General features: G+C 40.7%; 1 protein-coding gene across 1 annotated transcript in view; it reads right to left on the bottom strand.

The window, feature by feature from the left end:
* Nucleotides 1-11806, bottom strand: part of enox2 (ecto-NOX disulfide-thiol exchanger 2) — a 195478-nt gene extending 183672 nt beyond the window's left edge. The window contains exon 1 of the mRNA XM_080465987.1: nucleotides 11708-11806. The gene's annotated coding sequence lies outside the window, so the exon portion shown is untranslated. The remainder of the gene's footprint in view (nucleotides 1-11707) is intronic.
* Between the last annotated feature and the right edge of the window lie 2423 nt (nucleotides 11807-14229).

The following is a 14229-nucleotide window of genomic DNA, read 5'->3' as shown; positions in this document are numbered from 1 at the left end:
ACTGAAAGAGCTTGTTGGCTGTTTCCCAAATCTTAATCTGATAGTTGACAGTCACCGTGAGAACAATCCAACTTTGCAGTCTGTCCATACATATATCCATGTACTCGCCATTGTTAATTTTTATAGCACATTGTTCTCTGCGCACATGAGTGTGTAGTTTTAATACAAAAACAACCAACAGCGCCAACTCATGGACTGGCACGCTAACTACATTGTTTCCAATGTTTCTGCCATTTATGTATAAAGGGACATCGTTTTAAAAACGTTGCCATGTAAACACAAAACATTTCTGCAACGAAAACACAAAAATTAGGTTTTTTTACAGGGGCCTGAAGCCTGTAATCATATATTTGTTGTAAATATTTACCATTAGAGGTGCTGCTGGCTTTGTGACATTAATCTGTAAATCTAAACAAAACTTAGACTGAAAAATGAAAGTTGTATATTTTCATGAAATCTAAACTATTTGTGTTTTCTGTTTTTTTTTTATAAGTGAAAACAGTAAAGTCAAATACTGGTGAACACATTTGCTCTCAATAAAATGACAAGGTACAGACCTTCAAAATCAAAGCTTTAGGCCATTTCAAGGGTTTGCCCTGGATTATAGAAAGTCTGGCATTATGGATTGATTGATTTATTTATTTTTCGTAGATTTGCAAATCAAATTGTTATACCTTCAGTTAAATTCAAGCATCCTGTATGATCTCTAGTACTGAAGGGAGCCTCAGACCTGATTAGGAATGTGTCAGACTTGGATTTATCATGCCGTCGGATACCAAAATAAACAAAAATTTCAGAAGGGCACACAGCAGGATCTACTGTGCTGTGCTGAAAGAAACCCTGTTTCATATCTGCTGGACAAAGTGTAAAGCTGTGATAATTCTAAAAGTACTAAGTTTCAGTTTTGCTGAAAAACCACACAGCAATTACACCAGACAACGACTTGCTTAAATTCAAAATCTCTAAAGAGCTCTGTTTTTCGCTCCTGCAGCAAGTGACATTTTCCCATTAGTGGCACGAAAGCATAATTTGGTGGCACCAATATTTCATTTCAGAGAGTGTTTCACACAGTAATGAACATGTCACCAAGTGAAATTAATGTGTCAGTGTGTTTAACAGATCCAATAAAAGTAAAGAATTTGCATCAGTCAGAAATTACACATCAGACCAATTATCACAGTTCACACAGCCACAGTGACAGTTTATTTTCCCGTTACTCAACTTGCAGTAGCACAAATAATGAATGTCATGAACTCTGCAGTCTCACTTCAAGCAGTAAGACACATTTTATCCCTAAACGCAACACTGATAGACATGACTGTGACAGTGTCATTGAAGAAGAAAAGAAAAATCAGGACATTATGAGTGGAAGTAAACAAGAGGGAAATGTTGAACATCTTGAAACTGTGTTGATTTGTTATTTGACAACAAAATCTGTTTAAATGGGAGCCACCGCAGATGCATTTGCATTATGCAACTAAACATGTAGACTCTTGAGATTCTAAATCCACTCGCTGTTCACAATAGTCTCGAATGAAATTGTAGTCACAAAAAAAGAAACAACAGAAAATGAAGTGGGTATTTTCAGAGTTGAAACATGGAATCTAGCAAATTATCTCAGACGAGTAGTTTAACATTTCCAGAAATATGCACATTTGCTTTCTTGCCGAGTGCATGTGTCTGTTCATAAAAGAGGCACAACAGTGAATAAAACAAGCTAAATGCCTCATAGCAGCCATCAAGGCTCTCAAATCTCTCAGTAGCATAACCTGAGATGTTTGCCAAGGTTCAAATCATGCAAATTTCCTGCGACTAGCACGGGTGGAAACACATAGATAATTGCAATTGTTCTGATTCCCACTGGAAATAGACGAGCAGTTGTTAGCTTTAACTATATGGGCCTTATAAGAATTGTGTCACACCACTGTGGCAAATGGATTTCTCATTGGAAATGAGTTATTGCAAATACTGTATAGTTCCCAAAAGACATGCAGGGCATAAGTGCAAGCCTCAGGGGGTGCAAGTCTGGTGGAAACGTCTGAGTGCAAATTAAAACAGTTTGTAAAATACAGTAATTACATGTGCCCTTGTTGACACGGAAATATTCCTGCAATCCGAGCATGAGTTTATCGGTGAAGAACTTGAGCAAAAGTCGGCAACCTTAACCACTCAAAGGGCCATTTGGACCCGTTTCCCACTGAACGGAACACACTCGCCACACGTAGTGAGGATCTTCGCCCTCAAAATGTACGCAATATTAAACTATCTCATCTGCCGTAAACCCTCCTGTTAATGTTCACATACGCCACTTTGCACACACTGGTTATTTTGGTGACTGGGTTTATTGAAATGTCGGCGCTACACAGCACCGCGGTCTTCCGATGAGGTTCAGACGCTCCTCTCAGTAACAGGAGAGGAGGAGATCCAGCGGGATCTGAACGCTGCAGTCTAGATTGAGAAAGTTTTCCACTGTGTCACAGATAAAGGAAGCTCACGGCTTCGCATGGCCGCGGAGCTGCCGCAACGTCCATGTTCTTTGCACCACTATTGTTGCGTAATGATGTTACATCCCTGCGTCGTTCGCAAACTACATTTTACCACACTCTCTGTAGTGGGACAGTTGGGTCTAGGTGCACTTTGCCTTAACGTACCATACCGTCCTGGCCCGCCCCGCTCAGGGATGTACTGCAGGGGGCTCAAACCTCAAGGAGCCGCAGCAGAAGGACGAAAGAGCCGCGGGTTGCCGACCTCTGAACTAGAGTGTGCTGTCAAAGAACACAACGAGGAGGACAGATTTGCTGTGGCGTTCTTGAAAGACAGTGCTAAGAATAAAATGACAGCGAGAAGGGCCCGGCGCAAGTCCAGAGTCTACACCGACAGCGGACACCGCCTCGCAAGAGAACTGCGACCATACTGATGCGTGGCCACAGAGGGACGAGGGCCATGTGAGGCAGGCTGCACGTCGAGCTTCAAGCATCACAAAGCAGGGGTCGATGAAAAAAACTAATTAAATTGACAAACAAATATTATATTTTATCAAGTAGTGAGGTTCGTTTCTTTGTGCTCCATAACGTTTAAAAAAAGGGGGCACTCTTCTATCAGGAACTATACGGTATGTGCATGAACTTCTAAATAGATGGCGGATTACGTACTGCGTAGAAAACATGCCTAGTTGTGCACCATGAAATTGAAAAAAAAAAAAAGAAAAAAAAAGAGTATATTCAGAGTCAATTGTGTCATTCCAAAGGTCTACTCATGCATGAGCAGAAGAACAAGTTCCTAAAGCCATGTAATGCAATGTAATGTAGTACCAGTGTTATCCCCCGTTTATGTGGAGACAGAGTCTGAGCGTTTCCAAAAAGTTACACCTTGCCAATTTCAAAAATGTGAGTTTTCAGTGGCTCTGAGCACCATTGTCGTGTGAACTGACCCTCAAAACTACATGAAGGTTTTCCCATTTTCACTTGAAAATGTAATCGTTTATTGGAGCCTAAATATCTTAAAAGTCTATAAAGTTGAACAAAACTTTTGTGCAAGAATTTGTCAAATTCTTATAAGAAATCTGGACAAAATCGTTGCTCCTCAAGGTAATTTCATCTTTAATGCCACAAAGAGAAGTAGTCCTTTGAAAAACTGCACGAAAGAGGGAATTTATTTCCTAATACATCAAACTAACCCAAACCACTCAAATCAGAATCTGTGGGTCTGTTTCTGTGATGGGTTTCTTCCTGGTTTTGTTTTGGATTTTTGTCTTTCTTTCTCTCATCTCGCAGGGAAGTCCAGCTTGGTCCCACAATCCTAACATGCTGGTTAGGTTAACTAGTAAAGCTAGTGACCTCTCCAAGGTGTGCGCTACCTTTTGCATAGCATTGACTGGCTTTACCTACCTTCAACTCTAATTTGGGTAAAAGGTTAATGAGATATATGCATTCATACTTGTCTGTATGAACAAGCATGAATGTGCTACTTGACTAAAGACGACCCATGTCCTTCCTTACCCATTCACAATCACAAAAAACAGCTCAAGAAACTCTCTCCCAAAGTGACAAAAACATTTTTTTAAATAATGCATTGTGTATGTGCATTTGTAATATGTGTTGGGGTGGAATAGAGTTCTGAAGTGTGTGTAGGTGCTTCAGCAGCCATTTCAGCCTACTAGATATCCAATTCCCAGCCTTCGTTATGAAAATACAAAAGGCTGGAGGCAGAGAGGAGTTCAAGATATTGTAATTAGCTACCGCCATCACGAAACTGCTGCTGTGGAAAACGCTAGAGGAGACATTAGCGATTTTCATGACGTGTTCACCGAACCAAGTGGCGACTGTACAACTTTTTAGTCTGTGTGACTTTGCCCACTTACAAGCCATGATGTGCAGTTACAGCACATCAAAGTGAATAGTGGTACTTGGCCTGCAGCAGCCACTAATGATAATAAAAAGGTGATGAAAAAAAACAACTATTTAAAGGGCAGTTAGCAAAACTCCTGTTCTAAACAGAAAACAAAAATTGATGTTGACCATAACAGCGGATGATTTATTAAGTGTGTGTTTGTGAGAGAGAGAGAGAGAGAGAGAGAGAGAGAGTAGAGACAGACAGAGACAGATTGAAAGATGGAGCAAAGGTGAGCGCTAATATTAGCCTGCTGCTGTGAAGGGTATGTTGGTTTGGACCGGAAGTTAACGATGTGAACAACAATCCTGGAAATAAGTCTTTTCTATGAGGCTATTGGACAAGAACGGCCAAATTATCACTTTTCAGGCCACTGAATGGGGAGAAAGAGGCAGGATAGTAATTATTTTATTGTATAAGTTACAAATAGAGGACAAATGAATAGTTAATGGGTGCAGTTAATGGTTATTGCGTTAATTCTTTTTATGTTTTGAATTAAAAGAAGAAAACATTTTATTATTCAATTAAAACAAAAATTAACTGCCAGTGGCGGTTTGCTAGAGGCCAAGGATTTCAATCACACAACATTCTAACATGCAACAATATTCAATTTATGATGAGATGAAAATTGGAGAGAAAAGCGGCAAATCCTCACATTTAATACTGTGTGTACTCTGAGAAGGCCTACTGTTTTTCAAGGTACTTGGCAGGAAGATTGTTCCGAGCATCTTGATGAAATTGCCACAGTTCTTCAGTGGATTCAGACTGTCTGAGCGGTTTCTCTCCGTGTAATCTGAGACTGACTTCACGATGTTGAAATCGGGGCTCTGTGGGGACTGAACCATCTGCTGTAGGACTCCTCCAGTCTTTCCTTTTTTTTTTTGTTGGCTCAAGATAGTTCCACATGCCTCCAGCAGTATGTTGGGGTCATTGTTGTTATCGGGCTGAATTTGTGTAGTGATCACTCTGGTATGAATTTAAATAAACTCTTCCTTTTTTTTTTGTTTGTGAAGGTCGTCTATCACTGATAACTGCAATGACAGATCCTGATGTGTTAACAAGAGATTAGAGATGAAAGATTAACAAAATCTAAATGGAGATAAATGTGCAATGTTATGCTGATGAAAGGGTAATGAAGAGGGAGCCTGACTTGCTGTCATTGTTGTAACATTGAGACATAACTTAATAAGAACATCACAGGGACGGTGCAATTATAGAAAGACATGAATGACACGGAATGACCCTAACCATGTTTACTGAGATACAGTGCATAAGTACTTTTACTTAATTGCAAGTAAAAACTATGCAATAACTAATCTGACTAATCTGATAATGAATTTTGACTCATTTTACCCATCTGCAGTTCAGAATGAAGGTACGCATCCACAGGACCCGTCAATTTCTCACATCCCATTCATTGTCTATGTGAAACACACTGCGGTGCATGCCCGGTACGGTGCGTATTGAGCTACGTTGCATTGCGTCTACGGATGCACCGATCCAGGGTTTTTCACTCGCGATCCAATCCTGATACCTGAATTTTGATATCTGCAGATACCGATACTATGCCGATACCAGAGCTCTGTTAGCTTTAATATTATTATCATTATTGTTGATTTTATATGAGACTGTAATAAACTCCTCTCTACAGGCAAGTATGAAATGTACTAATGTAGGCAGGTATTCTCCCAAAAGGCTACTTAAGGTTAGTATAAGGACAGAAAAGGAAGCAGAACAAACTATTCTTGTTCAATTTGGACAATGTGGGGGTCTGCGTGACGTCGTCATCTCATAATACCCTTGTCATATTTTTAAAACCTCAGAATCACTTTATTAATCCCTGGAGAAATTATTTAGCAATGCAGCACAAACAGCAATTTTTCCAGCACAAACGATTGGGACTATTTTCTTGAGTTTTGCGCGGAGTAGGACGTAGCTTCATGGAGGTGTGAATCGCCTGCCGAAGAGCGTGGAGGAGCTGCTTTTCATTGTTTTGATGCCGCTGTCAGCTCTGTTCTCCTCGGCAAGCTGGCGTCTTAAAACGGTGACGTTTGGCTGCAGAGCGACCGCCTCAATGTACAACGACTTTGCAAACATTGTACATTGCTGTTGTTTTGCGCTGATTAGAGCGTAAAATACGTCCAAACAGCTGAGATGTCATGAAAAGTTGGATAGCTGCAGTGCTACTACACTAGCCTGCTCGGTGACTGCAAACTGTGGAATGGATTTCCTGACTCATTACTTGGCGTCTCATTGAGACCCGCCTCCCCTAAGGGAATCCAGTCCACAGTTTGCAGCCAGCGAGCAGAGCAGCGGGCAGGGAAACACTTGTGGAGTAATTTCAGCAACAGTAACGCACGGACGAGGCTTCATGGATCGGGAATATCCACAGGTTCGATCGGAAATTTCCGATGAGTGAATTGCGTTGGTATCGGAGCCCGATACCGATACTGGATCGGATTGGCCCCCATCCCCAATTGCGTCAGATATGAAATACAAATCAGCAAAATGAGGAGCAGCAGTCTGATGTAAAACTTTAATAAAGCGTTTAAAGTAGCTGAAGAGGAACCAAAGCTCATTTTTCACCTCATATGTTCTCGCTGAACGTTTGTGGCTGAGCCGCCATCTTGGGGCAAACAGCCCCCGAGTGACGCGTCTTTTCTCGGACAATCTCAACAAGACTGGGCCACATTGATGTGGAAGTTTTTTGTTATCATAAACTGTTAAAAGGTGTTTAATAAACATGTTAAGAGCATATATATTTCCCCTACGAGTCTGTTTGCTCATGCAAAATAAAACGTGATTAATATAGATAAAAAATTAACACTATTTATTCATGATTAATCTAAATGAATGACTGATTTCTTTTGATCTGCAGTGGTAATTCAACAGAATAGCAGGTGAGATTCATTTCAGAGAGACAATCATGATCGGATTTCAGTCTCAATGTCAAATAGTTGTTTTCAGTAATAACCGGTAAGAGGCTGACGTACATTCCTCTGGCATGCATCTCTGCTACTGCGTGCGTGCATGCGCGTGTGTGGGGGCATGCGTGCGTGGTTAGTTAGTGTGCAGCATTGTGAAAGCAGCTCTCAGCAACAATCTGAGACAAGCGCATTTGTATTTTCAATAAGATTTAGATGAAAAGGGAACACCAAAAGCTCTTATCACATCTTACAGCCAGCTCTAGTGGGTGGTGACAAGACAAGATGACCAGCAAGTAAAAAATATCTTGCAGTCATAAAAGGATTCTTGCTGTGACGCCGGGGAAAAGAAAAAAAAAAAGTAGTATGAATAAATTGCTTTGCGCTCATCCAAAGTTTCACCTTGAAAGTTTTAACCAAAAGCTGCTGCAGCGGACATTTTCCTGCGGACAGTGAAAAACAGAAGCATTGACCCATTTGCTTCCATGTTGGGTATTGAACTAGGACATTAAACAGCCTACCGAGTATCACAAGAATAGTGTAAAATTAGAATGAAGACCTAATCAGCAACAATATTAAAGCTCAGGATGCCAATTTCTTTACATGTGGTGGCATGAATCATTCTGAAGTAGGGGTGAAGGCAGAGTGAGCGCTACTAGAGATAATAGAAATGTGTGCCAAGGCTGAAAAGCTCCCAAAACATTGTGTCTCAGTGAATTGTGGAGGCTTCACTGAACCAGAGTTTGTTCTGCTGTTGGGTGAATTTTTGACTCTGCAGGGACACACAAAAATGTCAAAGCAAATCGAAGAGACGTGACGGGGGAAGTCACAAAGTTAGCCAGTGTGCAATTGTTGTGGTTATAGAAAGAGCACATTGTTACTTTAACATGCACTATACCACAACAATGCCTTCCAAAAGCCAAATGCAGGTGTCACCCCTCATTTCAGTGCCTAATTGTGCAGAGTCCCTCCTGAGCCTGATTATGAAAGGTGAGTAACAGCTCATGTTACCTGCTTCAAACAGGTAGCAACAAGCATCGTTTATTCAAGCTTCTGGAAATGACCTTGATTGTGTGTTTTGGATGAGAACAGGAGTTGAGGACTGGCGTTGGATGCGTGATGATTAACTGTGCTGACACAAGGTTTAATTTCCCCTCAGAACTCTTCAGTCAGGTGGCTCCAGACAAAAACCTTTCGAATTTCACAGAATGGTTATATAATTAGATATTTTTGTTTATAGCTGCCTCTTAAAGGCCTGAATTAAAAGAACAAAAGACAAGATCAAACACACAGAACATCCACACTGACATTTTGCATTTTATGCGATCCACACTTCAACGGCGGTCTATATGACATATTAAAGAAATCCATATGAAACTGACAGCTTGTGCCACAGCTGGAATCCAAATTATATGGTGTCAAATGGCTGACAGAAAACTGCAGTAGGCTGCATACAGGACGACACAGAGAAAAAAAATGACTGGTCTTGAAAATGTATTTCTGGCCTGACAACACATTGTTCTAAGTTACATGTAATGGTATAACTCCTGAACTAAAATAGCAGGTTCATGATACATCAGTCTATGGCAGTCATTCTCAAAGTGTGGTACGCGTACCACTAGTGGTACTCGGGGCTCCCCCTAGTGGTACGCCAAAGGATCACTGACACTGACATCAACAGTTATTCACGGTAGCAGGCAAGAAATGATGGCAATAGGTTTTTAACCCTTTGATGCCTAAAGCTCATTTTGACTGTTTTCACCGCTGTTGCTTATACGTTCATATCTCACTATATAAAGTGTTTTTCTTGAAAATTTGGTACCGGCGCGTGAACTAATCAGTTGCGGGGTGCCCAGCTGTGCCAGTCGGCGTTGTCATGCCCACCTGATGGTGGGCACAGGTGGGAATCTCCGCCTATACAGCTCCGGACAATGTTTCTGAACATGAATTTCCAAGAATTCCTCCACTTTACCATGAATAACGACATATACAATCGAGTTCTTAAAAAAATAAAGTTTCTATGTGAAAACGGTTATTCAGCGGTGCTTTCTGTGGACTGACCCCGACAAAGGGACCTAATTTCTGGGTTCGTGTCACGGCAACTCACGGTAGAGCGTTTATACCCGTAACTTAGTCTGTACTGCACCTGAAAACACGGGATTTAGCCAGCTCTGTGAAAAAAGGCCTATCTGAGCTGATTCTCGTGAAAAAAGTTAAGTATTTTGTGTGTAAAATGACTTTTCACGTCGAGTCCCGGAGGTTAGCGGGTCGCTAAGCTTAGCATTACGGGCGATCGTGACATGAAGTGCCACAACTGCCGTAACGCTGCCCGCTGATTACAAATATGGATGAATTGGACGGTCGAAGAGGAGTTGCTTCGATCGCTTCTAAAGCCGTTATCTACGTCATAATGTTTATCGTCTGAAATACTCAGTCCGTGAATATGACATCATTTCCTGAAATGCCAGCCATGTGTCATTTTCTATTGGCTCGACGCGGGGGCCGTGTGACACGAGAAGGGAGGGAGGGATCCCAGATCTATAGTAGAATGATAAGGAGACATTCGCTAGAATCCATTGACCATCTTTTTTATCATAGTTTTATTCTTAATCTTATTGTTCTTTCTCTGTGTGTGTGTGTGTGTGTGTGTGTGTGTGTGTGTGTGTGTGTGTGTGTGTGTGTGTGTGTGTGTGTGTGTGTGTGTGTGTGTGTGTGTGTGTGTGTGTGTGTGTGTGTGTGTGTGTGTGTGTGTTTCTGTTTCAGAAAGCAGCCATACAGCAGTGTGTGAAGTTAAGACAGCCTGTTTTGATTTTCTTTTTATCAAGTACAGTACATTTTTAACTTAACATTTAAGTACAGTACAGTTTTATTTAATCTTTAAGAACTGTTGCTGTTTGTTGTTCGTTTGTTTTTCATTTATTTAAGTACAATGTTTATTTAACTTTTCTGTGCAATATATTTTAATTGAATCATTATTTAAGTACAGTCTTTTATTTTCCTATATTTAAGCGTAGTGTTACTAATGTAACTGTGTAAAATATTACAATGGCTGACAACATTAAATATACTTCTTTAGGAATAAAACCTCTGCCTTGTTTTTGCTGAATGCTTAGGCTTACTAGGCTACTGTATAGTGTTGGTCATTATGGTGGTACTTTCTGGGTGGTACTTGGTGTAAAAAGTTTGAGAACCACTGGTCTATGGAAAAGTATTCCACAGTACAGTCAAGTGAGCAACTCTCTAATTTGTGAATGTGCCCAAATGCAGACACAGAATCCAGTTTCGAGAAAGAAAAAGATTTTTTTTTTTAACTAATTATTTGAGATGCAGCCCTCATCTATAGCAGTTAGTAGTTCTTAGGCAACAGGCAATTAGAGGAGATACCGCTGCTCTTATCTGCTGTTGAATCTGAAGGCAGATTCCAGCGGTAATAGAGGCGAGCAGCACCTGAGCCTCTGGGACAGCGGAGAACAGTAGACATCCTGCAAGCAAAATAACTTCAGCACCCCCCCTTGTACCACTCTCTGGTGAAGCATATTAAGGGCTGCGATGAAACGCCTCAAATCTTTTACAAAGCATAAAGGCATCAAAGCACAAGTGCATGACAGCAATTTGTGTAGGCAATCTCGGCTAACATCAGTCTGCAGGTACACGTGAAATGTTTTGAAGACAAGCCCAGAAGAAAGCTACAAAAACCTTTAGTGTGGAGAAATGCTAAAGAAAAATAGACAAAATAATTTTAAATGACGGCTGAATCTGAGCTGGATTCCTTATTCCTCCACGCCTGATTTTCTGCTTAGATTTAACACCTGTCAAAGTTAGACAAAAATGATGGTTGACAGTGGCAATTTCCATATTTTCACTCATCAAATAATAGATTGAATATTCTATGGGAATACGGTTGAGCCAACTTTTTAAAAGCACCTTGTCTGACACAGCCAAATGATTTGGGTTTTTGTTTTTTCTATTGTGTTTGGGAGACACAGTATCCCCAGGCTGAAATCTACTGGTTCCACATTGTCCTGTCTTTTGTGGGCCTCCAGTGTCTCTAAACTTTCTGGTTTTATTTTTACCACACACTGTTTATGGACAGGCAGAAATCGATACTATAAATAAAATCATCCATAAAAACACTTCGCATTGAGCCAGAATGGAAGCTATATTTATCGAGAAAATTCTGCTGTCACTCACTCCAGTAAAAACCAATTTGTCCTTCCAGAAGCTGAAGATGGACGTCTGATTCTGAAGAAAAAGACCACAAACTTTCGGAGGTCAACCATAACGTGGAATGAACACCACTCCCCAGTGTCACAAAAAAACTCATGCCTTTCTTTCGATATGAATTCACAAACCAAGGATGATGGGGAAAACGCATCACTGGAGGGAGCTCATACCTGTGACACAGTAGCCATGGAAAAGCTTCTCTCAAGCACAAGGCCACTTTGGTCAGGCTCAGGAGACACTGCACAGATGTGTCTTCATCTTGAATCCTGCAAAAATACAAAAGAAGAAGCTGCTTTTATGAAGGAAAATGCAGCAAAAAGGCCCGATTCTGTGTCAAAGCACATGAAACAACAAGGTCCGTTTCGATACCGTGCACCTTTGTTTCAAGATACTAACACCTGTATGTATGCATTAGTGCTGCAACACACACACACACACACACACACACACACACACACACACACACACACACACACACACACACACACACACACACACACACACACACACACACACACACACACACACACACACACACACACACACACACACACACACACACACACACACACACACACAGTCAATCCAATGAGCCATTGAGCCAATGAACACAATACAATGGGAGGTTATCTTTTCTTTTTTAAACCATCTGGCAAAGCACATCTTGGACAATCAAATATGTACAAGTACACATCGAGAGGAATTCTTGGAGCGTAGATCTGCTGTCTTTGCATTTGAAGCCTTCAACCTGGGCTTGTTCGTTTGTATTTCATCTTCATCTTACCTATGCGCTGTGGCAAAATGCCCACACTTACACAACCCCGTGCAATGTTTTTCCATGGTGCTATTGTCGGTGTGAAGGTCTCTAATGCAGCACTGAACACTGAAAAGATGAGCAGGCAATGTTTCTATAATCCCTATACATTTGAGCGAGGAAAGAAAACTAGCACAGAACACTACAGGGGATTTTTCAAGAAAAGCAAAGTAAGAATCATATACCCCCAAGGAACCACGGACATCCAGTTTACTTATTAATTATAGCCAAATTATTATTATTACAAATATAGTAGGTCTCCAAACCACTAAAGTAGGCAGTCATTTGGTCCTGTGTGAGAACGATAAATCACAGTATTACAAACTAGTTTTTGTCTCTGATTAAAATTGTTGAACTTTGTCATAACACAACAGCAATGGTCAAACAAAACAGATTATCTAGGGTTTAAAAAACATTTATGTCATCATCATCTTGCCCAGTGCCAACATCTCAAAGGGTAATGTCTTGACATTTTGTGGATTCAAAATCAATCCAGCCATTGGACACATGACTTTCTCACCTTGATGCAAGAGTGCAAACAACTACATGGACCGAACAAAAGAATGTCTTCTCGCAGTTTAACAAATGCTGCAGTTACATTCATACTGAAAAATCTGGGCCCAGTTGTTCAAAGTGGGTTACTTTAACCCACCAGTAACCACCCTAACCAGTGGTTACTTTAACCACTGGTTAAGCCCTAAGCGCCGGTTAAATCCTTAACCCGCCATTAGCTAACCGACCATTGAATATGCGTTGTTTAAAACATGGTTAGTCATCCCGTTAGTTAACGTCGCTGTCAAAGTTAACAACTGTGGTTAGCGTCCCTGACGCCATTCTGCCCAAGGCTCCGCCCACTTTCAAGTCTCCATGCTTCCGCGGTTTGTCTTAAACATTGTGGTGGACGGCAGCGCAGTGTTTTTATCTGCTCTATTAAACTACCATAAAACATGACAAACTACGCTGCTACCAGGATATTAAAGTGGAACATGAAAACTGAGCTGGGATAATCGACAGCATCATGTTGCCTCATCTTTTTTTAATTTTGACCAGAGAGAACGATATAGAAAGTGGACTACACGTGGCCATAGAGAAAAATAATAATAACGCGTGGGAACCAGATAATAAGTCGTTACCTCAAATTAATAAAGTGAGGGAACAAGATCATTTAATCTCAGGCCGTGAGATTCTATACTTGTGGCCACGAAGGGAGAGGTCTGTATGCGGCTGCGTTGCTACGCTATGAGACGCTCCATAGTACTTCTTTATAATGAAGCAAACTGTTTGGTTCATCAGTAACTACTAAACAAACTAAATACGACTGTAAATAAAAGCTTGGATTTTTTTGCCATTAAATGTGCCTTATAATGGTGCTTCATGTGAAAGAGAAGTTTTATTGTCGATCAGCGTGTGTTTAGGGAGGTTGCTATTGGAAACGGCTGTAGAGTTGCATTCTATCATTATACACCTCCATTCCCTTCATGTTGAAGCATTTGATTCAGACACATCCACAAATAAAGTGAAAGGAGCAGAAATTCACAATGTAATGCCCAAATGTTGAAAAATAAGCCCCAGCCTCATTTATTTATGGTAAAGAGGAGAGACGTGATCCGGAGCTGCTGAGAATTAGATCCTCTCTTTTTGGATCAAGGTGAGTTTAACATGTCTGCATTTCACATGCTTTAGTTAGAAAACACCAATATCTAATGTGTTCCACATCATTTCATCTCAAAAGTCCATAACAGCAAATATGACGGGATGGAGGCGACATTGGTGAGAAAAATAAATTTGAGGGAAGGAGATAGTAACTCGGTGTCTCGAGTTATTAATTTGAGATTACTAATTATTATCTAATTTCCACGCTTTATATATATATATATA

The sequence above is a fragment of the Lipophrys pholis genome, assembly GCF_963383615.2.
Source record: "Lipophrys pholis genome assembly, chromosome: 6".
Lineage (NCBI taxonomy): Eukaryota > Metazoa > Chordata > Actinopteri > Blenniiformes > Blenniidae > Lipophrys > Lipophrys pholis.
Note: the sequence above shows the minus strand (reverse complement) of the source record. Positions and strands in the feature narration are given on the sequence as shown.